General features: G+C 32.6%; 1 protein-coding gene across 9 annotated transcripts in view; it reads left to right on the top strand.

Moving 5' to 3' along the window:
* Positions 1 to 27147, top strand: part of LOC141452598 (TOX high mobility group box family member 3-like) — a 268943-nt gene that overhangs the window by 89274 nt on the left and 152522 nt on the right. For 3 of the 9 annotated variants that reach the window (XM_074124907.1, XM_074124901.1, XM_074124904.1), the window contains exon 2: positions 25762 to 25949. The exons of 4 other annotated variants lie outside the window; for them this stretch is intronic. The gene's annotated coding sequence lies outside the window, so the exon portion shown is untranslated. Of the gene's footprint in view, positions 1 to 21668; positions 21836 to 25761; positions 25950 to 27147 lie in introns of those variants that run through there. 2 more of the 9 variants (XM_074124900.1, XM_074124906.1) reach the window with 2 other exon arrangements.

The following is a 27147-nucleotide window of genomic DNA, read 5'->3' as shown; positions in this document are numbered from 1 at the left end:
TTGATAATTATTTCGGTAGCTGGACATTGCCCTGTTTGAAATTTAGGAGTTTACATCATTCTAAAGATCATAACCTATAATTCAATTCCTCTGTGATAGAGTAAATAATATCATAGCCTTTAACTTAATATTAAAGGATTCAATAAGCGAGGAATCGATCCAAAACACAAAACAAAAACAACTCCGTCTTTTGCCAACGTTTCGACAAAATTTATTATCTTCTTCAGGGCAATGCGGGTTGGTTGAATTACAGAAAACGTTCCATATTGCTCAATATAATTCTAATCTAGACTACAGGATTTTTTTTTGCTCTTCTTGGATTCAAGAAATTTTAAACCTTCGAAGAAAAGTGAATATGAAGAAGGTGTATTAAACGCAAATTACTCTCGACAGAGACAGAGAAAGCAGAAAAATTACAAAAAAAAATAATTCTTTTAATTAAAAGTATATTTAGAAATTAAGAATGGGCCAGCTCACTAAGAGCTTTAGACATAGTGGTACATATTCGAAACGGAGTTTAGTTCTTCATAAGATCTTGGTGCAGTCTTGGTTTCAGTATTCTTGATGGTAATGGAGACGTGGATGACAATTTGCGAAAGAAGTTGTCAGTTAGTTTGGTCATGTGAGTGTGAATGGCCTTGAATGTCGAGTTCTCTGGGTATTTGAGGATTCCTAGTAAACCATGGCGTTCAATGCAATTCATAGTACTTCATTTTGAAAAGTCTGTATAGTCTTTTCGTCAATGTGTTGATAGCAGTAAATTCAGACTGGACAGGCGATGGTTAAAAGAGGTCTGAGAAGTGTCGCGAAGAGCTGTACCGTGCAGCAGTGTTTTATTAATTAATCTGTGGAAATCTTTAAATCGAAAATCCGCAATACCTTGTATTACTTAGGGTACGTTTACAACGGAGCTGTGAGTATAGATGATAGCAGAGATGATAACTGATAGAGTAAAATATAATCGCTGATTAGTGTGCTCAACAGAGCTGTGATACATGCAACATGTCGAGTAGTGAAGAAGCAACAAAATGGTATATTTTAAAGAAAAAACGCTTTAGAAAATATCATGTACATCCCATAAATAAAAAAAACGAAGTACTTTGGGTGAATTTCACCATTTATATAAGGAACTTAGAAATTATCCGGATCGTTTTTTTGAATATGTGAGGATGGGTACACGCCAATTCGACTATATTTTAGAAAAAATAAGGTCAAAATTAAGAAAACGTTGGAAAAATTGCCATGGAAATCCTATAACCATAGAAGAAAAACTGATTACTCTTAAGTAAGTAATGGTTTTATTGAGAAAAAACAAATACACATAAAAATAAAATATATTTTATTAATGTAAGCACGATTTATAAAAAAAAATATATTGTTTAAAAGTAAATAATAAAATAATCACAAAAAATAATGGCGGTTTTCACCAAATGTCTTGAAAAACAGAAGTATTTTGAACAGCAGTCAAATTTGAAGCTCATTTTAAAGTCCCGATACTGGAGTTCAGCTAGCAGAAAAATGAAAAATTTATTTCTATCATCTATGCTCGTTTATACCAGCGCGTATGAGTCACTAGTCGCAGCTTCGTTGTGCACGCTCACATTCGAATGTACTATGTTTTTCTTTAAGCGCTGATGCATCACTCCTATCATCTCTGCTATCATCTATGCTCCCAGCTCCGTTGTGAACGTACCCTAAGTATTGTAAGAGAATCAAAAATAGTAGACAACACAATAATTAAATATGAAGTACGAGTAATCCCTATTAAAAGTACCTACTTAACAAAATACCTCAAATCTATTTTAATTTATGTAATTTAATAATATATTATTTAAACCGAATTGTCTATAATTAATTCTGCCTAACTACAATTCTATAAACTTGGTTTTGGTTTACAATAATGAAGAGCTGCCTCAAATTTTAATAGAAAATGGAATCGCAGATAAAAACGAACATAAAAGAGGAGAGCGAATAAAAATAGAACAGAAGTTATGAGCAAGGAAAAAATACAATACAATTCATTCTAGTATATAATTTTTTTGTGTTTTTTGTTTTTTTTTAAAGCTCAGAACCAATTTTTTATACATTTTATATTCTTGGTGTTGAGAAAATCGTTAGAATGTTGAATTTATATTCAACTGCTTCAGTCTACAAGTTTCTCTCCTGTTTTCCCGACTTTTCTTTTGCAGATGCCCGCTTTTTTATTTTAAGAAAAATATATATATTAATAATAAAAGACAAATTGTTTGTAAATTCTTCTTATTGTTTTTTATTACTCTTGGTAGAATTAATAATTAAATCGTAGTTGCAATAAAAAAAATTAAAGTATTTTTAAATGATTTATTTCAAGGATGAGGAAATATAAATTATTGCTAATTTTAGTCTTTTATATTTATTTTTTCCCAACGTTTGACCAAGGAACTTATTTCTATGAAATAAATAAATAAAACGTGTTCCCAATTATTCGGTGAATATATTGAGATGGGATGGCTCACAGAAGGATTTCTGGTTCCTTCTGGTGTTTTACTGGATCATTTGTTCAGGTGTGATACAATAAATATGGTTCCAGAATGGAAAGCAAGTATGCAGAATATTTTTAGGCAAAGTTACCGTGTCTCAAAGGTTGATTTATAACTTTCTCCCACAGTCTGTGTTTGTTTTGCTATTCTTGGTTGTATTTCGGATTAGTGGAAATGGCAGCATTGCTTCCAAAGAGATATATCGATATAACACTAAATTAGGCGCCTATTTTTTCCCTATATTGACAACGAACCTACCCACAGGTGTGCCTTTTCATCCAGTCTAGCTTCAGTATGGACAACTTCACGGAAGCTTAAAATGATGACTCGGAGTCCAGGCAAGTTTAATGTGCAAGAGGATTTTGTATCTGTGATGGTCATCTCTTAGACTACTGGAGGTTCCTTTACTGCTCATTGAGGTATCATGAGCCACCTATACCTAGATTAGATTAGATTAGAGTAGGGCGGCCTCAAGGCCTACGCCACTGCAACCCCTTGGGATCTATTGTGGCACCCCTCACTTTAAATCTCACTCTCCAGACGTGTCCTTTTAATCAGACTCCTAATGCTGGAGAGTGACTCTTGGGTAAAGCTCACAGGCCTTGGTTTTTCCTCCGCAAGAAGTAACATCCTTAGCCACACGAGCCCCTCACACTGACACAACACGTGCAGTGCCGTTTCCTCCTCTTCCTGACAGAACCTACAGAGGCTATCATCTGCCAGGTCCATGCGATGCATGTGTTTTCTGAGTCTGCAGTGGCCAGTTAATAGGCCTACAATCATCCTTATAGCCCCACGGCCTTGGCAGATTAATTCTGCAGTCAGCCTCGGTGAATAGCCTCTAATGAACACCTTCGCCTGTCTCTGCCCAGTGGTAGGTCTTGAGACCTACTCTGCACCCATAAGTTAATGGTCGCAGTCTTAACACACTTCGGAACCCCAAAACAGGGCCTCCGGGCCAATGAAGTGTCCCGCAGAGCCTTCCCGGGTCAATAAATCTGCCGCTTCGTTTCCCTTATGTCCCGAATGACCAGGTACCCAGACCAGAAAGACCTTATTTTGGTCACTAATTTTCTTCAGGGCACCCAGACAGTCCCAAACCAGTTTTGAGTTAACCTGGTAGGACACCTATACCTAATTATCGGTGCTACTACCTTTTTTTTTGTAGAGTTTGGGAGATATAGGAAATGCCCTTCGTGTATATCTCATGATGGTCTGTTTGAGAGTATTTACGCAAAAGTTCCTGTCGTAACAAGGTTAAGGTTTGGAAGAGCTTAGGTTGTTTTCCGATTTGTTCGGGCAGCTGTGAATGTTAGGTGGATTAAGTCTCTGGATCAAAGGGGATAGATTAGCGTAGGGCTTTGCTCGCCCTAAAGACAAAATACAATATCTGGACAAAGTTCAAAGCTTACCACTATACAAAGATACATATTTAAATTTATTAAATCACTAAACTATGTTTTCATACTTGCTTTATTTTTTTTCCAGCGCATCGACTGCTTTGGTCATTAGCGCCCCCTTGATTTATTAATAGCATTTTAAATTATAAAATCACCAAATACATGTACATATATATAGCTGAATTACTAAGTCTGGTGTAAAAATCTAGAGGGGAATGATTATTTATAATTCAATACAAAATTACTACGTAATAAGCTGTAATTTTCTGTGTTATGGAAGGAACACAATCTCCACAGTCTATTATATTCATTATAAGCATCATATGGCCTAGCCGAGTACCACCAACAAAACTTCTAATGATTATAATAAACAGATTCTAACAAAAATAACTGGAAATATTATTTTCCTGTTTTTATAATTTTCTAAAAGAACTATTAAACTTTATTGAAGAATTACAAACTTATTATTCTTATTTGCAATGAACAAATTTAAACGGCAAAATTTTCTCTTCTATCTTTAAATTTTAATTAATTAATTCTGAATTTTATCATCATTACTTGAAAACTTATCTAATATTAGACTCTACAGTTCAAACTATATTAATTATTATTATCACTTGCAATGAGATAAATTTAGTTAAGCCTAATTCCTACTTCGTTTAATACTTATTAGGCTTTTGAAAGCGGTAAATGATTATAATGTTCATTACAATGAATTAATATAATAATACAAACATTTAAAACAATAGTAATAAGCCTACAAATATTCTTATCCCTACCTAATGAAATGTTCCTCTAAAGCTCTCTGATACGTCTGTTGGTATTCAATAATTCAATAACTTCAGAATTTCGTTGCCTTTTAAATGACCGAGATCTTCCCTTGATGGCTGACCAGTGAAAAGTATCCTTACCTTTCAATATCCTGCCAAAATGAAAACCTGACCTTCGGGACAAAGCGCCAAATAATGATACACGGTCTTTGGCAGTCCCTTACCTTACACCATGAAGAGAACTGGATGGCCTTCCTTTTTTTTGAAGGTATTCAGGTGAGTATAGTTTGTACGTTCATCGCCACCAATAGAACTATTAAATATTTCCTTACCAGTTCCTAGCTATTGGTTTCATGCTAATTCAATTAATACGCAACATTCTGTCATTCTCTGATATCTTCAACATCTTACCACAAGAGGTTTTCCAACGCCTTCTGCCTTTACTTATTGATAATCTCATCGCTAGACCCTTCTTTTTAGACCAGCTTTTTCGTTGCTTTCAATCCTAAAATGTCTAGGGACCCAGAACAATCAAACTATCGCTCCCTGAGCAAAAATTGTGATTATATCTTCTCCAATCAGCCTAGAGTTTCAGCTTGGTTTTGATTGCTCATTTAGATCTTTCTGACTGTTAGAAATTTCCATTGTACCGTATTGGAGCCTCTCCAATTCTGTGTTTACATTTAAGTCAACCTAGAAATTGTAGCAAATTGCTGTAGGAGTAGTTTTGAGTTCATCGTGATGTAGCCCTAAATAAAAATTACTACGGTCGTATTCTTTAAATATTATTTTCTTATTACTATCCCCATCGTAGACAACAGTTAATTTTCTTTGTTATCATTTGTACGTTAACATATCATCTTTATCAATGTATGTTTAGTTTAAAATGTTCATTGTTTTATGATAGCGCACGGCAATTAAAATTTGAATAATAAGATGAAAATAAAGGAATAAAACAAATACGAATAGAGTTCTTTAGTCGGGGTAGAAGTTTTTTTTTTTTTTAAAGAAGAGATTTGAATTTTCCCAAGTCGTCATAAAACATAGTTTAACGTCCCCGACCATTACCTCGGCACATAAATCCCCGGCTTGCCATGGAATATATATACCAGTCGTTATTAAGTTTCAGACTTGAGATTTATGTTTTAATACAGCAGACATCTAGAAACTCCGCCCCTTTTTCAACTAACACTCTTCTATAGTCCTTCTTTTTACCCATATTACACTACTACTGAAATATATTCGGGAAAAGTTTATGGTTACCTTACGTTCGTACGAGCACTCCAGTTCTGAGCGCGTATATAAAGGTCCGTACACTTTCATTCTTTGATTCTCTATGTATCCCATTTTTTGTATTACTATTGTGTGTATTATCTGAAAGAAAGCAAATCAAGCTCAAGAAGATAAAATAAAACACTAAGCGAGGAAAGGGTCTTAAATAATTACACCATTTTATATATTTTTAAAAGTTTACTTTCTACTACGTACTCTACCAGCAACAGAACGTGTTGTGGTGATCTTGCAGAGTTAAGATTTGGAGTTTTAGCTAGAAATGTTCAGTTTATCCTCCAAATCCACAAAAACCTTCTTTACAAATTGGTCTGCGTGAAGTTGGGTGAGTTAAAAAAAAAAAAAAACTACAGCAAAAGAGATCTCATTTGATATTTCTGAGTGGTGCCGTCATAAAGCACGAAATTAAATTTGGTATACAAATTCAGCCAACAGATAGTGCTCTACTTCACTGAATCTATTTTAACCATTTCTTTTCGCACAACATTGTTTTAACAAAATTTTATTTCCTACATTGCGTTAAAAGAAAAGTTTCTAACCGATTTCAGAGAATAGTTTCTGCGTGTAATATTTTAATAAAAGTTTGTTAAATATGTAGATAAAATTCTAAAGTTGTCGAAACTTTCAAAAACATATTTTGCTGAAAGGATTTCCCAATTTTTCCGAAGTTTTGTACAAAATACCTTGTAAGATTTTCCCTAAACTTTGTTAATTAGATCAATAGTTATAAAATGAATAATTTTTTCTGGGTAAATTAGTTAATTTTATTTTGTGTTATTGGTTAAAACCACTGGTTGTTTTTTTGTGTAGCCAAGTCGTATCTAGTGATTACACCAGAGTTTTTGGGTGAATTGTGTTCAATTTCGCTCTATTTCTGATTAATCTACATCTAAAACAATGTTTACCGTTGATAATGTAAGTTGATGATGTTATTTTAAAAACTGGTAATTACCTTGTAATTACGAAACACTTAATACCTTACATATGAAAATTTTTGTAAAGTAGAATGAACTAATTATTTCAATTCAAAAATATAGGTTTAACAGTTAGTTTAATTCCTAAACGATAATCATGTCGCCAAACTTTCCCACGGTAGAAACTTTAATAATAATAACAAAATAAAATAACAGACGAATGTTGTAATAATTGCACTTTACAATCGTTGTACAGATGTAAAACTGATTTAACTGGTCACTAATTGCTTTAGACTTTGGTGTAATTTTTTTATCATTTTGAAAAGAAAGTAGTTCAATTCATAGTTAAAAGAAGTTTGGCCAACTGTTTCTCTTTATTTTTCAATATAATAGATAAAATACGATAATTTATAGAAACAGCGATTGGTGTGTGCTGACCTCACATTGTGTGGTAAAGAAGGTCCATCTGTAAACAAGTAATTTACATATATATATTTACTTTAAATTACACCGACCCTGTTTAAGAAAGACATTATCATTTGTTAATGGAGTATTATAACATTCTTTTACTTTCACTGAGAATCTGGCTGGACAACTGTGTCGTATCCTCAAGTGAACTCTTAACTGGCTAAATTGCCACTCAGAACTTTGTAATAGAAACTTAGATTACTTTCTAATGTAATAATATGTAGCGTAGTAACAATTCCCAGATCCTCGGCATATCTAGAACATTGTATGTATTTATGATTTGTTTTTTTACTACAAACAGGCTGCATCTACTTTGATGGTAGCCATCATTAAAAGAGGTATAAAAAGTTATTATTATAATCGAACAATAAAAACCTCCTTATTAAACGCTCATGAAACTTTCTCCTAAAACATGTCGGCTCTAATTTACACGTATTCATAATCGATTTTTTTTTTTTTTTTTTTACTAAATAAGTATTTTCCGTAATTGGATAACGATAACGTAATGGCCAAAGTGGGCGTTTATTCAGATCTGTGCTAGCTGTTAGTGTTTTGTTTTGCGCTTGAATGTCCATCTTACAGCCTTGCAGCATTCATTCTTACGGAGAGTTTGATAGATTTCCAAGATATTAATGAACTCTTGACATCCAAGGTTGTTAGTGTTATATCGTGGATCAAACTTATTCAGTTTACTTTGGCACCTCATTGATTCTGCACTAGCTATTTTGGTTTAAAGAGGCATTTTTACAAAACGACAAAATGTGGATTCTACAAACCCTTTTGTAGTTTGTAAGGTAGGAGTAGAGAGAATTATTCGCTTCAAGATCTTAAGTTCAGCATCTTTAACGATGAAGAAGCTCCGGTGAATCGACTATTGACTACCAGACTTAAGGTCTTTTGCTAAGTTTTATAGTGTTTCGCATTAGCGTGTTACGGAACCAGCTTCAAACAGATGGGCACAGAAAATCAAACTGCGCAAAAAGCACCAAATTATGCGTCTCTCTTTCCTTATTTTAGGCCAAACCTGCTGATAGTGACTCTGCGGAACACATGTTTGCCTAGCTTCCAGGAATGCACTGTTTCATGGGATAAATCCTTAAGGTAACGTTCGGTAAATAGTCTTAAACCTAAGACGCAAGACAAGAAAAATGTAAAATTCTTGTACTTCTGCTTTAAACCGTAGTCACTAAGTTTATGGCTACGCTTATGAATTTGAAGTATTCGTAGTAATTTAAAATGAAAAATTACATTCTAAATTAAGAAAATTTCTTTTAGAAAAGTGGAAAGTATTTTTTTAGCTTTTTAAATACATTCTATTTAATTTTTTATTTAGGACGCGACAAAAACTGCTACCAAAAGCTTTTTTTAATGCCCTGCCAGTCATTGGACCATTTCCTCTCGTTCCACTGTCCACCGTCAGATAGTAAATTGCAATAGGTTATGAAATTAGATTTTGTTTTTAATTAAGAATATTAATTCACTTATTAAAAGTTTTTATCAAAACATTTGTTTGAGGTCTTGACGATTGTTCGTGAAAGCGAAGATAAGAGATCCTTCGTCATCTATTATCTTATTAAAACTCCTTTCTGGTCTTATCTCGACGATAAAAATAGTCTCAACTCTTACCTGAATTCAGTTACATTACCCTCTATTTACCCAGAGGATACCCTAACTTTCAATTTATTAAATATTCTAACTAAAGCAGTTATTCTAAAACATAAATTTTTAATCTATTCTTGTTTTTTGCTTTCATATATTTGAAAATTAATTAAACTTCGAAAAATACGGACAACAGATTTTGTCTTGTAGTGATTGGACCCTTAAAACCGAATTGTATCTATATTTCTAAGTTAAAGGGAAGAAGTGTTGCAACATCCAAAGCACCAATCATATCCTTCTGTAACCATATTAAATACCGAAATTTCGATTTCAAACTTTCAATTGGACTACAATTTCCAAAGATAAAACTAATTTTCTCTCCAAATCATTAAAACTTTATTTTTCTTATTCCAATCACAGTTCTAATTTTTTTTTTTTTTTTTTAATTTATATAAAAGCAAATTTTCCACGTTTTAATGTGAAGGTCATAGCAGCAATAAATCTTACTCGGAATTAGACGTATGATTAATTAACAAATGGATTATATAATTTGGAAAAAAAAGAGCAAAGCTATATTTAAATACTCTTATTTATAAGCAATATTTTGATTTGTAAATGGGAATATTATATGAAGTGAACATAGAATGTATTTGCGGCTACGTTAATAGAGATTTCCGTCTATAACTTTAAGAACAATGTAAAACAAAGAATATTAAAATCTTTAGACTTAGCAGAGAGAATAAGTTGTTATTTTTATTTGTCTCGTTTATCTTAGATTTTCTTTTCCATTTCATTTTAAACGTGTTATTCCCAAAGACATGGCTTGAACGCACTGGCATCCCTCTCAGGACGATCCCTCTAGAACAGAACCATATTGTTGTCAGAGCAAATTCGGAACAATGTAGATCTGCATCCATTTATCATGTCTAATCTTGAAAGATGCCCCTCCATACTCCAGCAAAGCAATGCAGGTTATAATGCAATTATTAACAATAAAATGCTAAGGATTTTAATTTTTTTTTTTTTTAGAAGCCATACTTTGCCTCTGTCAAGATGGGGTATTCCACGGGCTGTACTTCTTAGTGAACCTTGCAGAAATAAATCTGCTTTTTGGTAAAGTCTCTAATTATGTACTTTGCTTTAGTTTTAGTTCTTATTTTGTTTTATTGCATTTACGAGCTAATCTTATTAAGTTAGTAAACTTTAATAATATTTCTATTTTATTTTAATTGCAAAACTTTTAATGACTTTTTGCTCCGTAAAGCTCGCCGGAAGCTTATTTTTAAGTAATTACTGACGACTTTACGTCTGTTACAAACCAGAATTCTTATTTCAGTGCCTGTCGAAATGATTTAATACAAGATTTTGAAATCTTTTTCAATCCTTCAATTTGGAAAACGCTTTTTCTGAAATATTTATTCATATTCGTCTCCAGTGGTTAGTATTGAATGTAGTTATTTAATGATGATGAGATGGTTTAATTAGAGCTTTAAATTTAGATGGATAATTCTTGGAGAGGAAGAATGTTTCGTCAAGGTAATTATGCTTCAGCTTCAGTTGTGCCCGGAATTGCGAAATAATCTGTAAAGATAAATTCTTCTAAAAGAACAGCATAATACAAATATCTCTCTGCCAGCAAAATCATTTAAAAAAAGAATTAAAACTACCAAATCCATCCCCATACTGAGGCAGTCTAGTTCCCTCTTTAAATCAGCTGAGATGTCTAGTGAAAATTGTAAATCGTCCAGAAAGAATGATAAATTCTCTTCTCCAAAGTTTAATTAAATATCATGTGATTTTTTTTCCTTTTTTTTTTTAATAAGATAGAATGAGTTAGAGGCTGGTGTGGTGTGATATATTATGTTGTCTGGGAGGAGGGGAGAATGATAAAAACATAAAAAAAATAGGGGAATCGCTTTCCCGACGCAACCTTCATCAAAACACGCCCTTTTAGCTCGTTCTCATATTAATTGAAATAAAACTAAAGTACTTCTTATAATCTCGTAACAAATATTTATAAAAAGCAGATGATTTACCAAATTTTAATAGTAAATATCTTAGGCTAACTTCAATGACGTAACACGGTTGGTTATTCAGTGTTCTTTTTTGCAATTTTCCGCAAGATCTCAATATTTCCGGAGCTATGAGTTAATATCGATAATGATAATATCGTAATAGGGTTTTAATGTTGAACTTTCAAACGCCACATCCTCTAAGGCAGTGGTATACTCTTATTATGAACGCGAATTGTCTCCTTCTGATTTAAATATCGGTCTGATTTAAAAGTACAATGTTTCTTCCTTATTTTAAGAACGTAATATGAGTATATTGAATGGTGAAAACTTAATAAATAACTTTTATTGGAAAATAAGGGGCTTAATTGGAAAGCCTAGCTTTTCTACTCCAACATTTGAAATGATTTTCCCCAGAAAATGGTTTGCAGAGTGGCAATGTACAGAAATCAAGACGGATATTGGAATTTCCTCCATCTCACATAATCTTCAAGTGCCATCTTGATCTAGATCTAACTTCTTTAGGTTCTTTCTGAATTTCTCTTGATTAAGGCTGAGGCATGCCTCAGTTCTATTAAAGTTACAGTTTACCAGACAGATCTTCGGCTGTCTTAGACAAAGGATCAGTCTGCAATTCTCTTCTTCGTTACTCGTGAAGAAAACCATGCCTATCCCACAAAAGAGTTCGGGCCTCATAAATAGACTTCTCCCCTTCTGATTTAGTTAGTCACTACTTTTTTTTCCAACGCTTTCAGAAATAAGTAAAAAGGACTTGAAGCAAAAAGTTCAAAATATCTTCGGAGTAGCATCCTTTTGGCCCACTCTAGCTAAATGTCACTCTAGCTCTTTGCCATGGGATCAGTATATAGCCGATTGCTAAACTACTCCTCAGATTTTATCGAGGTATGGGACACCCTCCTTCAGGCATTTCTACAAGAGGCTTGATAGGACCCAAATTATACCCGGGGATTTTAAAGGTTGATCAATAGAGTCCTCCTACTTCTGCACTACTAGCCCCAATCTGGACATATGGACTTGAACTGTAAGGCACTGAAAAGCGTTCCAATCTCAACCGCATCCAATCCCTTCAATCGCAAATCCTACGCACAATCCTTAACGCTCCTTTCTACGGTAAGCAATCACACCATCCAGACTGACCTAGCCAAATCCCATTTACACCAAATTTCATTCCAAACTTTCCCAACACTTCAACCCACTCATAAACAATCTATCCCAAACTACTCTTCTTTCAAATCCTCGCCGAAGACTGAAGCATCAATGGCCTCGCGATCACCTGATCGCATGATAAAAAAGAGCATCCTTCGAATTCACTTCAACGGTATCCTGTGTTAGTCGACTCATGATGGTTATCGTTGGATGGCCCTCATTCAAATCTTTCCAGCCATGTTTATTTATATATTGTAATCCGACTTACTTGTTGCCAATAGGCAGTTGTAAATTCAATAGAGTTTAAAAAATTTAGAGAGAATAACTTTGATCAACCAATAATCCTGGACGGAGGTTTGCTATTTATACTTCACCAGCTAATATAAGTATATATTTTTTTCCCCAGCAATAACAATATTATAAAATCCATTAACAAAATTTTTTAATCATCGTAAAACTAATTAATCCACTGGCATCAGTATCTGCATCAGTAATGCGCTAAACAATCATGTTCGATTTATTTAAATTAAGGCAAGTAATTTAGCATTATTAATTTCTCCATTTTGTAATATCCTAATGACTCGCAGAAGTTTTGAATATTCGCAATTAGACTTCCTCTTCTATTTTTATGCAAATTAGTTCAACAAACTATGTATTAAATTAAATTGCAAAAGTTTAACGCAATAATAATATAACTTTTTAAAATATTCTCTAATTAATTGATTTATAAACAAAGCTCATTTTAAAAAAAATTATCAAAGATAAATATTTATAAAAAGAGGTTAATATATAAATAATGTTTAGCTGAAAAGCTTTTATTATTTTTTTCCTTTTAAATAAACAGCCGTCCTAATATTTGGTGATTGATGATAGCTAAATACATAATACATGTCTCATATTTTTAATTTATTCAACCCCTACCTGGACTCAACCAATGATATTATAACATATATTTACTTTCCTAATATCTGCCCTTATTTTATGAAAAAAGTTATATTTATTTACTTATTCATTTATTCATTTTTACAGAAAAAAAGCTTAAGTTATGGTTATGTAAATAAATAAACGGTAGTACTTGCTCCTAAAGCCAATGCTACTCTTCACAAAAATACTTTAATCAGCCATAGGCAATAAGCTGACGTTTTCCTTCACTAATTGTATGTTTAGGGTACCATTCATTCTGTGGAAATTCGATGTAATAAGCTCTAATATTTCTGTCTTCATTCTAGTTAGGAAATCACTAACATCTCTTTTATGTTCACTTAGGACAGTCTAAGGAATAGTGCGTGTTTTTTTACAAAACTGGTTTATTTTCTGGAAAAGTGTTTGGTACTTCAAAACTAACTGGCCATGCTCTGATATATTTGCATTATTATTATTGGTTATTATTATGTCTTCTCACGGAAAAATTTCTGGCAAGTTTGAGGCTGAACGTTTCATTTTTAATTGACGTAGACTAATTCTAAATTGAAATTTAAGAAGCTGTTTCACAATCTGAGAAAGTGTACAAATACGTTCCTCAGAAACGAAAGAGTTCTTTGAACTCTTTGACACAAGAAATGTTGTGAATCTAGTTGAGGTAAAATTGTATCTTATAAAAAAATCATACATTTTCTTTTACGCATTGAACCATACAATTTGCTGTTATGAAATCAAGTTATCAACTATTCAAAGTATGCTTTTATAATTTTTTTTTATGCATTCTTAGAGTGGACTATTGCAAGCACCACTTTAAGCAACGATAACTAACTTTTTCTGGCCTTGAAATAACACTCTTTTTTCGGGCTTTCTCGGGCACTGTTCCAAGTCTACTGCACAAGTCCACAAACTGGTCCAAGTTTTTGATTGTCTTGGAATTGGTATCCTCAAAAGTTTTATTGAAACATTTCCCTGTGAACCCTTTAATAAAACACCCCTAATTTCCTGAAGATGGTAAAAACATTTATTTATTTTCTGCCTAGTCACATTAGAATAAAGGATAATGAGGTGCATGATCATCATGCATCATGGCAAGGCTACTGTAAAAGAGGCATTAGAGGCACTAATTGACAAAGTAACTGATGTTAAAGCCAATATATTATTTATATCAGGACCCATGAAGAAACAGTGACAAAGAGAGTGGTAAAACGTATCGAAAACTCCCTGACCTCAATAACGTCCAATTCATATACGCTCGTGTGTTACACTTTCAACATCTTTTATGGCGAACGACTTACAGTTCATCACCAGCAAGGAATTTTGTGATTTTTCGGATAATTTGGGACAAAATCTGACGAACAATAATGGCAAAATGTACAGAATGATATAGTTTTCAAAGTGTTGCTATTGCATTATAAAGGAGGATTTAACCTATATTATAAAGAAAATTTGGGAATTTCATATTTTATAGAAAAAGGGGAAAAAATTATGAAATTTGGGTATTTTTCAACAGTTTTATCGTGCAGTTTTTGACAATCAACCCTTATAAATCTATCATCCCACCGGGCAGTTTTAATAACGGAAGAGAAATGGCGAATATCAATTCTATGCTAGGAACAAGTTTTTTTGTAATATTAAACATATTTAGATATAGTTCCTCTTATCCTGTTATTAAGGAAGTGATGTGGAGCTGTCCTACATCTTCTATCACCATCGTTGAATCCAATGGAATGACAGCTAAAAGTCAAATACTGGAGGTTAACATCTTCAAGATCCACTGAGATTGGTCGACAATCTTCATGAAACAAGAAAAAGAAGCAAGTCTGCACTGAAGCCGTTGAAAGAAAAGAAGACATGAATGGAGATGGGACTGTCCTTGCGAAATGATAAAGGAAATCCCAGGTAGGGTTTTTCTTCAAAGGCAATTCTACCAACCGAAACTATTAAAAGCACTTCTATAACTTAAAAATTAATTGAATGAATAGTGAAGTTCTATTAATTGGAACAGAATCATGCATTTAAATACAAGAGACAGTGGAATGGCAGTAAAATATTCCAGCTCCGTACATCTAACATCACGTCTAATGAACACATATTCCAGTTACATTGCAATCACTTTACCATCGAATTGCGGGCTTAAAATACATACATTATAAATGATTTCCCAGTCTTTGTTGTAATCTCAGAGAAATCTGAAAAAAAAAATTTAATTATTCTGAACAGGTTAGTAATGTTCCTCTACAGTACTCTAATCCACCTCAAATGGATAGTGAAATTTTGTAATAAAACTTCAGAACAAAAACAAGTAAATTTAATAAATAATATATCCGTTTTATTTTGTAAAATGAATCTAAGACTGGGAAAACTAATCCAATCAGAAAATAGCAAATAACAATGTCTGCATGAACATTGAACTTGAATCGATAATCCAATTTTCTTTCCTTAAATGGTTAATTTTCCTTCAACTTCTAAATGATTTTTTGTTTTTTGTTTAATATTAAGAAAAACGTTGTGGTCTTTTCTTCGCTTTTCTTTTTTAATTTTATGACTGTTGTTTCATGTTTACAAACTTACGTTGTATAAAATGTACACAAATTAATGGCATTTTATTTTTAAACAAAACTCCGTAGTTTGTAATAAATGTAGCTTATCACATGCAATCCAGCGATAAACATAGCTTATCATTATTTAATTCACTGCCTCCTAGATTATATATTTTCCTATCTGCATAATTATCTGTGTTAAAAAATAATTAAATAATTTATCACGGGGCTTTGAAATTTCTATGATTAATTTGAATTTTATGCAGTTTCTTGATTGGTTAGTTTATTAAGGACTGCTTAGCTTATTGGTTACTTTTAGTAGAAGAAACTTGCTCAATGTCTTTAATGGACATTTCAGTCCAATGAGGTCATCATCAATTTACGTAAAACAATACCTAAGAAGGCTAGCTACAGTATTTCAGGCGGAGCTAGTCGCTATAAATCGTACTTTTGAGCTGCCCAAATCAAAAGAGACTGAGAACACATAATTGTACGGTTATCATTTTCTAGCCAAGCGGCCTTGACCGCCATCTAGCTTTAGAGAGTCATTCAAATCTGGTGTGGGGCGGTTTAGGAATCCTGACGAGAATTGGTGGACAAAATAAGTTCTTTCTGTTTCACTGGTATTCTGGTCTTCGGGGCAATGAGACGGCGGAACGCTTGGCCTGGGAAGAGTCCTATGCAGTAGTCTCGCGGCGTCGCAAAATACTTTGTTACTGCGACCATCAGACCAAAATAAGTCATTATCTGGCTAGAGGTAGGCGAAATAGTTATTAGTGGCTTCTCGTCTAAACTTATCAGCGAAGTCGTGCGTCAATTAGAATCTTTTCACTGGATGTTGTAGACTGAATAAACACAAGTATCGCATACATCTGACACAAGACAGCCTGCGTAGTTTTTGTCAGGAACAAGATGGAACAATACTGCACGTCTAATGCCAGTGTGAAGAGCTAGTTTTGGCTCAGGGTTCAGCTGTTGGGAGAATAAAATTCCAAAAATCTAGGCCTTCATACTTTGCCCAGAAGCTTCTCAACAGACTTCTAAGGTCTTAGTTATTAAACAGTCTTGAATGGAGGAAGGAGATGTTCTAATTAGTTTATGTCTCAGTTCACTCTTTGAGTGGCGCAAGTTTTCTGGCCAACCCTCGAAGAATCGTGTAGACCAGGGGTGAGCAACCTTTTTAATGAATGGGCCAATTTAAATTTAAATTTTTTTTGGCGAGCCGCACATAGATTAACTCTTATTAATAATTTACGAAACTTCGAATGAAACGCATCGCGTCCGTATTGCATGTTTGAACAAGTCACCGACAAGTGTGTATCTCGTCACAAAAAAATCGCGCAGACGCGGCGCGTTCGTATTGCATGTTTAAAAACGACAAGTAACTCGCCATAAAAAAATATTTCGGTTTAGTATGTACTACCATTTTATTATAATTAATTTTATAACAATATATTGATGGGAGAAAGTCGATAAAATAAATTCAATTTTAGAAATGCTTGGCGGGCCGCGTGTTGCTCATCCTTGGTGTAGACTAATTTTAAGTATTAATAAATATATTTAGTTTTATGTTATTTTTGTAAATCATCCTGGATTCAGGCTGGGAAGAAGGTATGATGCTAAATAGTTTTAGATCTCATTCAAGCTAAACTGCGTATAATTATTCAAAATCCATAATATGAAAATTTGTTTCAATTTGTTCAGCAGATATAGTGATATCAATTTTTGCAAAATTAACGAGATTATAAATTAGTTTAATATGTTCTCTGTGCAGACTGATAATCGATTGATTAAAAGAATCGCATCTTCCGTCGTTATTATTATTATTAGAGGAAGAAGAAATAGAAAAGAAGAGTTGTCTAAGAAACTTTCTCATGATCATTACACGGCAATCACTGCGATGAGCACTCTATTAAATTTAAAACTTTTTCCTGAAATTACAAGTAACCTTATTGATTTTATAATTTTATAACTTGGCCCTGAAAATAATTATTTTACTCACAAAAAAATAGATATAATAAAAACAACACAAAAAAAAGAAAAAGATAAATTCCACTGACCCAGGTGGTCCATTAATATTCTCCTCTTTTAAGAAACTATCAGAATTAATTGGTGCCCCCTTCAATGGGATGGTACTCTGGTCATAAAAACTAAACCCTAACCATCTTTTTTAACCATGTTATTAACTTTAAAAATAACTATTCAAAAACATTTTAAAGGCTGTGGATAATGTTGCACTTAATTTATCTGTAATTTTCTTCAACTTCTTCATTTAGCGGCTTTGAATTTATATTATATATTTTTGAGGGTGCTCTTTCCGAATAGTACCTGAATAGACAGAAGTTATTTTAAGCTAAATATATATCAAGAAAATTGTGATAATATGGGGATACAATAGAGGATTTAACAATTAAAGTTGAAGCAAGTATGACGGTGAATAAATATCATGAGGAAAGAATTTTATTTAGAATTAGAAAAGAAGAATAGTGTATGTCAACACCTCAAATAATACATAAAAACTGCATTACAAAGTATTACTGATATATTTTTATTAAATTGTGGTGTGAATGGTGGAATTTTAGATTGAAGAAGAGGGAAATAGAAAGAAATTGATGCGATATTGGTTAGTTGTTTTTTTTAAGGCGAATGAAATGTTCAGTAGGCTATGACAGTAAGGCTATCTAGCGACCGAGGTGAGTTAGTAATGCGAAGTTTTTTCCATCCGTCTGGTTGAAACCAGAGTAACCTCCGCACTTAAAAACAAGCTCTAGTTTACCCTGCTCTCACAAATAGTGGCACATGGCTAAGGACTTTAAGTGATTACACATGGTAGAACCTCTTTGTAGTCAAATAATAATCATGTTTGAATAATTACATCCTTAAATAATAATAGTTTGTGTTTTACTTGGTAACCTGCTTGCTAGATAGCACCTTATTCATCTCGCAAAAGCTCCTCTATCTCCTGTATATTTCCAACAAAAGTATTTGCACTTTTATCACCATTTGAAGCCAAGCTATTCCTTGTTAGAACTCCAGAAGTCCATGTCTGTTTTGAGAAATTTGACATTTTATAAATGTAATTGATGTACTCTTAATTTAAATGGGAGTTCGCAAGGGAAATATTATAGGAACACTTAAGCGTTCGCGCTAGCTCTAGAAGTAATATTAAGTTTTGGCTTAACATTAAAACTTTATACATTTTCTGCTCGTTCTGGTTACATATGGCATTTTGTAAAAAACTTTGACCAGTAAGCTATACTAAATAAAGAATACTCCAACATAGCCATAGCATTTATCTTAGATGTTTACCTTAATTAGTTCTTAAGTCAACAAAAAGAAATAAGATTGCCAGTATAGATTTAGTTCTTGCCGCATGAGCTAATTCTTTCGAGCAAACAGCACCAACTGTAGTATGCTTGACAACAAACTCTACGATATCAAAGAGAAATCTTGAAATTTGAGATTTTTATTGAAGTCTAAATCTATTTTAGATAGTGCCACTCCAATTAGAATCTGCTCGAATAAAACTTATGTTTGGGAAGTATTGTAAGATGGAGACATTAGATAACTGAGTACAAAAAAAAAAATGATTGAATAATGCCTTGATTAAATTAATTGTTTTAATGGTTTGTAGCTCTATTTAATTAAGTTGGGATGTAGATATTTGTGCAACTCATGTTGGAAGTCTTCTTTTATTGTGAAATATTGTGATACGATAATGGTTTTTAAAGAAATTTCACTAATAAGAATGTTATAAATTTATTCTATATTTAATTTTCTTTTTTTTTACACATTGCTTTGCTTACGTACTTCGCATGACATGGAATCCCGTAGGTGAAATTGGATTAGCGCATTTTGAGGAAACGTTGCTGCTTATTTTAGGCTGACTACACTAACTTAAAATCTCTGACAACGTTAACTTGAATTTACACAAACAGCTGCTGAGTTTACCAATCCAACTGGCATATACTAGCTCAATAACAAACTTAGTGCACTGCATCACCTGATAAGATACCTTTTACAAACAAATAATGACATTTAACGTAGCCACAACAGATCTGTTAGGTCTATTGTACTTAAATTTTATTGTGAACCATTACAATCAATTTAATTTATTGAAAATGTATAAATTCTATTAGAATTTCGCAACAAAATTTCAACATGGAATAACAATACAGTAAAGACAACGATTGAATGGTGGACTAAACCACTTTTCGACATCCAACAATTCCTGAACATCTACACCCTCATTCTGCTGATAATTTAGTTACATTTTCAGTTAATCGTGAATGTAACTCGGTGCAGTAAATCCAAATAAGTATTAGATAAGAAGTATCCGCAACGCAAGATAATATCTAAGATTGTATTCTTCTAGAACGTTTTATTCTCCTCAGGAGTTTTCTCCTTTTGTTTTCAACTTGTTTACTAATCAACGGTCAATAGTCGGACATAAAACCAGACAGAAAAACTATCTTTTTACTACTTACAGAGACCGCTTCCCTCTAAATCTTGCCTAATTTAATTTAGCCACAAAGAAATAGAGTCATCTGGTTGCTTTAATACTTTCTACACCTTTTCGCATTACCGATCCACCATGATCTTTGTCTTTGTTTCAGTTGGAGATATACATCTTTATGATTCCTCAAATGTAAACATTTCTTATGTTTTCTATCTTGGAAATCCTAAAAGATCGTCTCCAATTCGATGGCAAGAACCTATACTATATATAAATTCGAAGGTGTTAGAAAGAAGTTCTACTCTCTTTCCATTTTCTACCCTCAAGATTTCGACCTTCTCCAAATTAATATCTGGGTTTCAATATGTTTCTTTTCTGTAACTGGGAACGTTTATAAGGGTCCATCTCGTCAGACGTTTGGAATATCAAATAGGAACCACAAAGAGTGTTGGTTAAAACACAAAATTAAAAAACGAATCCCTAAGACCTTTAAAGGAAAAATATTCAAAAGATGAAATAAAATACAAATTGACTATGAGATTTAATGCTTTGAAGCATGCTTTGGCAGATAAAATCACTGTGACTGCAGATAAAGGCGGTGACTCCAGTTACAAAGAGACTAAATAAAAGAAAAAAGAGGATAAAAATGGTAAATGGTCTAAATAAAAAAAATTTCATTTGAATTTAACCACACTTTGAAGAATTATTAACTAGTTAATAATTTCAGAGGGTTAGTTGTAAAATTTTATTTCTTTCAATTTAGCAACGCGTTGCCTGCAGTGTACGAAAAACTTTATCTTGATTGAATTAATTTAGTTTTTCTGAACCTTTTTCTTTTCGCAAAAAGAAAAGGCCAATGGCCAGAATTATCATAATAATTTCCTTTCTCTATCCCTAATCTTCTACGGCTAAAAGTTGAAAAAGAGTAAAGTGGGAAAGGATCTTCTTTTAGATTGAAAGAGTACATAAGAGGAAAAGTTAGGAAAATAGAATTGCCACGCTGTAGATCTAGTGAGGAGGGTTTTTATCTGCGAGGAACTTGAGTTAACTTGAGGAAGACATTTAGAGAAAATTAACGTTAACAGTCTTGATTTAAAGATTATTAGCGAACAAGAGAAAACTTTAGATAGACTTTTCTTTATCACGGATTTTCACCATCCGGTTAAAGGAAAATAAAAAAAAAAGGTATTTATAATAATTCTCATTTATTGGTATTTGATTTCCACCCTATAATTTTTCCCGAATACAATTATGAATCGTTGGTCGCTTCGAAAGTTCGAAAAACTTTTTATTTTTTGGTAAGAATAATTTTTCAATCTCAATCATCTTAACTTTTCACTAATTTTCCTATTTTTTTCTTCTTCTTTGTATACTTTTTCTTTGTATTTTTTACAAATGGATTTTTTATTGTATAAGTTAAGCTTTATTTTTCTTTTACTTACTCATTTAATTTCATAAGCAATTGATAATAATTTTCAAATAATGTCTTCTCTGAATGTGTATATGTCGTATTTGTCTCTGTAAAAAAATAATAGTAAATATTTAGGTAGGAAGCGCCACAGTAGCATATCCGTGAGGTTAGAGTAGAGGTGAAGACCGTAAACATAAGATGTATTGAAGGTATTGTGGTACGATTCCTGGTCTATGCCTTGGACTATTTAAATGGTTAATGTGAAAAATTTATAGTTAAGTCTGTTTGCTAGTCACCTCCTTTCCCGGCCACTAATTTGGCAGTTGGTCGTAAAGCCCACGTGAAAAAATAGGCATTACTTTATACAAGTAAGTAAGTTTTTCGCAAACTTCACATTAAATTTTTATAATATTTCGGGTGAAGTTGTTCCCTTTATTCATTGATTTAAGTTATTTCTTTTTGGGAACTTACATAATTTATTAGAGCAGAAATAATTGTCTATAAAGAAGCGTTATGAACCCTTGTCAGTTTATATTGTGTATAGATAAGAGATCATATTTTCTACTTCTAATCAGGTGAATAGTTTTACTGGAAAATAAAAATAAAAAGGCAGAAAACATTCCAGTATACTTGGATGCATGGCGGTCAGTTCTATCCCGGCCCAGACAAACAGTCCAGAAAACAATCTATAATCTAAATACAGTAGAGTGAAGCCTAATTTACATATTATCAACCATCTGAACATACTCTAAAGTTTACTGCTATAGTTCTAACAACACTTTAAATAAAAGAGCTAAAGTTTAAACTCGTTTTTAATGTCATAATGTTTTATATAGTACATATTGTGTGCTAATTACATTTTAAAATATAAATGCATATAATGTTTACCTTTGTATTTGTGTGTGGTCCAAGCCACTAACTTTACCAACTCCCTATCCCGCTTGCACACACTTTATTATGTTTGCAAGATCATAATTATGTTGGCTTTAATTTCTACTTATTGTAAAATTGTTTTAAAAAAGTAATATTTACTTATAAATTATAACCAAACAATAAAATAGTGAATCGAATGTGATAAAGCACTGAAAAGTTTCAGTCAAACCTTAATTTCTGCTTGACTTCTTCTAAAATAAGTACGTGGAAGTAAGGGACTCGGTTGCTTTAATCCTTGGTACCAGGCCATGAAGGCAATTTGGGCAAGCAGAAGGCAGATGCTTTAGCACAGAAAAGTTCAGGTAAACTCTGCATCGGCCGCAGTCACTCGCCATGCCCAGAACTGTGACGAATAGTCCTCATTGACCAAACACTAGCTGGCGGCGCCTCTCAAGCCACTTTAGGGCTGTTCTTTGAGTACTTATCCAATGCCATTGGTTAATCGGTGTAAATGTCACCGAGCACTCCCACGGTTCACGGTGACTATGTGTCGCATAGCACATTCCACCAACTCTACTATCCTTTCTGTTCTAGTATGACCTTGTGAAAGGAAGGCGCAAGAAGAATAGTAGAAACGAATTTTTATTAAACTTGCCTTCGGACTATTTGAGCCTTCCCATGTTTGCATAACTTTCATCCTAGCCACCTGTATTATCGATGAGTATCTTCAAATATTATTTTAGTATTTTCTGTTTCAAAAGCCACTCTTGAGAAAAAGAAATGTAGATAATTCCACTTTTACTAACAGTAAAATTAATTATACTTATTAAAGCAGTAATTTTAACGTGGACATACAATAATATGATTGCCTCATGAACCAATGATTAATTTGTATTATTTGTATGTTTATGGAATGTACCAGTAATTAATAATATCATATTTTAGTTCAGTCATTCACTTATCTAGACATATCCAGTATTGCGCAAATATTTGACATTTTCTCTTCTAACTTTGCTTTATTAATAACGATTCTAAATTAAATTGTACAATAATTTCCAGTGGTTTTGTTGGTCCCACTTTGGTATAAAACCTGTTAGATTGACTAGCGTAGCAATTGGTTTCAATTAACCAAACGCTTAATATTTTATCATTAATATTCATTTATTTACGCTTATTTTTTCTGGATGCGGACTTAAAACCTAATTAAGAATAATTTGGTTGTTTGATAAGCTTAAATATTACATCTGATTCTTCGGTATTACCATCTGATTCCGACAAAACCAGAAAACAGTTGTTATATGATATAATTATGATACTAAGTAGACATACATAGCTATTTAAGATATTGAATCCTAATTCCCAAAAATTATTCTAAGATACCCTTCAGCTAGTTTCATTTCATGGTAGACCAAACAATCTGTAGTAATGGAGTAATAAATATTGGTATAAGTGCTCACAACATTACTTGCGGCAAGACACTTAAAGTAAATAGCTGACACTTGGAGGCATGTCTGCAAGATCTATTGGGACACATTTAACTAGTCCTATCTTTTAATTTGGTAAAGAATATTTGATAAACTGAAAAGATGTGCTCTACCTCTAGCTCTTTTGCATTTACTCCCGGTAAATCACTTTCTGGGCCTTCAACAGCACACTGTTTTACTGTAATGGGCGACCGGTAGCGCACTGAAAATAATTCTGGTCAGAAATAGCCAGATATTAATCTGCCTTAATTGAAAAAAGAAGGATGACTTCCATGGGCATTAAATCATGGGGACTAGCTTTTGTTATTACGTTTTGTATCCAAAAAGTGAACATATACTCAGAAAATATGAACGGTGGTCAAAAATAAGTTAATATTTAAGAAAAATGTATTAGAACAATAAAAATATAAAAGAAAGAAAAGAAAAAAAGACATCAATTGGCAAGAGAAGTTGCAAGAAATGCATATCTAAGCGCAAAATAAAAATAAAAATCTGGTGCATAAAAACAATAAAAAAGGAACGAACTAATTCTTGCACTTGTAAGTGTTTAATTATAATTTTACATTCACTTTAATGAAATGAAGTGAAATTATATGAAAGAAGCTCATGTTGGTTAGAATATTTCTACATGCAATCATTTGCAAGTGCAAATCTTTTCTATTAAAATAAATTATAAAACTATACGTAGATTTCATGCAAAGTTTAGTGTAGCAAAAATTGGAGAATTTCAATTATTTATTTCTAAGTAGAAAGCTATAAATACAGACAGAAAATAATAATTATTATAATAATATGAATAGATTTTATTTATAAAATAATATTGTAAACGGTGAAAGTTAATAAAATAGAGAGAAATAAGGAATTTAGTAAAAAGATTTTAGATAAGAAATGGAATTGTACATTTGGTAGTTAAGTAATGGCACGCAAGAGGTCTCTCTGTACCACGACTACAACTACAAGTGACTCACTAATGTTTGTTTGGCCTCACACAAAAATACTTTTGCAGAACTATGGCACGAAATATCTTGAAATTACACAAAACTAATGAGCAACAATGATATATTTGGATAAGTCACGATGCCCATTTATAAATACACATCCCATTGTATTTAGACTATTTTTACGTTTTGTATTAAAGAAATATCACCTTTTTTTTTTTTACCTGTAATTACCACTTGAAACTGTTGATTAATCGAATTACAAACTCGTTACCTGAACGCAGAGGGATCTATTTAAAAATGCATGGAATGCAATTGTAATTATGTTGAAAAGTGAAGCTTTATAAAATTATAGATACTTGAACTCATCTTGAAACCTTAGAAGAAAGAATTAATACTTGTTAGGAAGATGTATGTCCTGTTTTTGGCTTCACTGACAAGGACCAAGTCAACAGCTGACATTTGTGTGAATTTGATTTTACATATGTAGTAGGAAAAGCATTTAAAAAAAAAAATGGATTTCCAGAATGCTGTAAGAACTTAGCATTGAAAGTGTGTTTGTAGGAGATAATACTTTGCTTAGATCGGAGGCCAAAAGAGTGAGCTTTTATTTCACTACTTGAAGAATAGCAGATCTCGTGGATAAATGTTTCTAAGTCTTTTTCGTCTAATCGTGTGTATGGAGGTTTCAGTATGGTCAGTAGGGCTTTTTTTTTTTTCTAATTGGTTCGTCAAATAGTATTTTTGGTTTAGTGTAGAACCAAACAACCCCTCAGACAAATAAACGGTAAGGGTGTTGGCCGCACAAGGTCAAAATGCACAGTTTTCTTTATTTCTTATCACTTCACAGAAGAGCTTACGAAATATTTCTCTAAGACAATCTTTTTGAAATAAACTAAAGAATTATTTATTTTTTAAAGGATCTGGATTTAATTGTTGACTGGCGACTAAAAAGTCATTAATTGAGTTTAACTGATCTTTTTTTTTGTTATTTTCCAGGTAAGCTGGTGAGATTCAACCCAATCTAAACTTTAACTCCAGCCGGATTGGCGCTCGGCAGATGGCCAAATAGGGCGCTAAAGGCAGAATGTGAGAGGTAGGCCAGGAAAAATCAGGATAGATTAGGTTAAAGAGAGCCTGAAGGGCTACAGACTTAATGTGGAGATCCAGGACCTTGAAGGTTCGAGGTAATTGATAAAGATTTTATGATAGTAGGACGGGGAAACTGTAGTTGTGATTTATTTAATAATTGAGCTAACCCAGGGGTCGGCAACCTATTTTTAGTAGGGAGCCATTTCTCCTTGAATAATTTTAATAATTCTTACCAAGAGCCGCAAGGATGATGGTGTAAAGAAACTCTGTAGATCATTTGTATTCAAAAATTATTATTTTATGATATTCAATAACATTTAAATATTTTAAAACTGTCCAGTAGGACAGTTGTATAAGGTTCCATCGTCAAAAACTCCACAAAAAAGCGTAACGTTGAAAAACACCCAACTTTGACAATTTTATATATTTATTTTCACATATTGCAAAGTAAATAATCGAATAAATAATAACTAAACCTGTGTTTGAATGAAAATGGCGGCAGTCTTTTATACATACGTACTTTATTTTAATATAATTCTATTCAATTTCAAATCTATCACATTTAAAATTCTTTTTGAAAAATATCTTTACTTCAATAAAATTGAAATATACAAATTATTTTGGACAGGCTGAAGAGCCACAAAATTTGGATAAAAGAGCCACATGCGGCTCGCGAGCCGCGGGTTGCCGACCCCTGAGCTAACCTATGAGATAAAATCGTGTTTTATTTTTTTCACTTTAATGGCGTATCTTTACTGGTAATGTCTCTTTTGACTAAAATTTTTAGACCCAAAAGTTGTTCTGTATCCAGACACGTTAAAAATAAATATTACGAATTATATAAACTCTAATACCCCTTGCTTCGTTAGCTTCAATCCTTTTTGGTCTAACCAAATCCTCTATTTTCATTCTAATTTGTCTCAAACTACCTTTTCCTCGAATCGTTACCAAAGGCTGAAGCGTCACTTGACATCTTTCCAAGTCATTTCATCGGTATCCTGAGTTAGCCGATTCATGATGGTCACTGTTAGATGGCCCTAATCTAATTGTTTCTACTGATTTTGTTTATATATTACATGTAATTATATTTACTTGTTGCCAACAGACAGTTGTAAATAAGGTCAAAATAAACAAATAAATAAAATAAGTTTAACTTGTTCTCCGCCAATAAAATTGGTACTTGAATACTTGAAAACAACAAGCAAACAAGCCTGAAATAATAGGTTTACATTAGTTTACTTTACATCAATATGTTTTACATGTTGGACTTAAATAAAGCACTTATGTTATCTG

The sequence above is a fragment of the Rhodnius prolixus genome, unplaced genomic scaffold, assembly GCF_049639745.1.
Source record: "Rhodnius prolixus isolate KJV_2025 unplaced genomic scaffold, Rpr scaffold_3, whole genome shotgun sequence".
NCBI lineage: Eukaryota > Metazoa > Arthropoda > Insecta > Hemiptera > Reduviidae > Rhodnius > Rhodnius prolixus.
The sequence above is the reverse complement of the archived record's forward strand: the minus strand, read 5'-3'. Positions and strand labels throughout refer to the sequence as shown.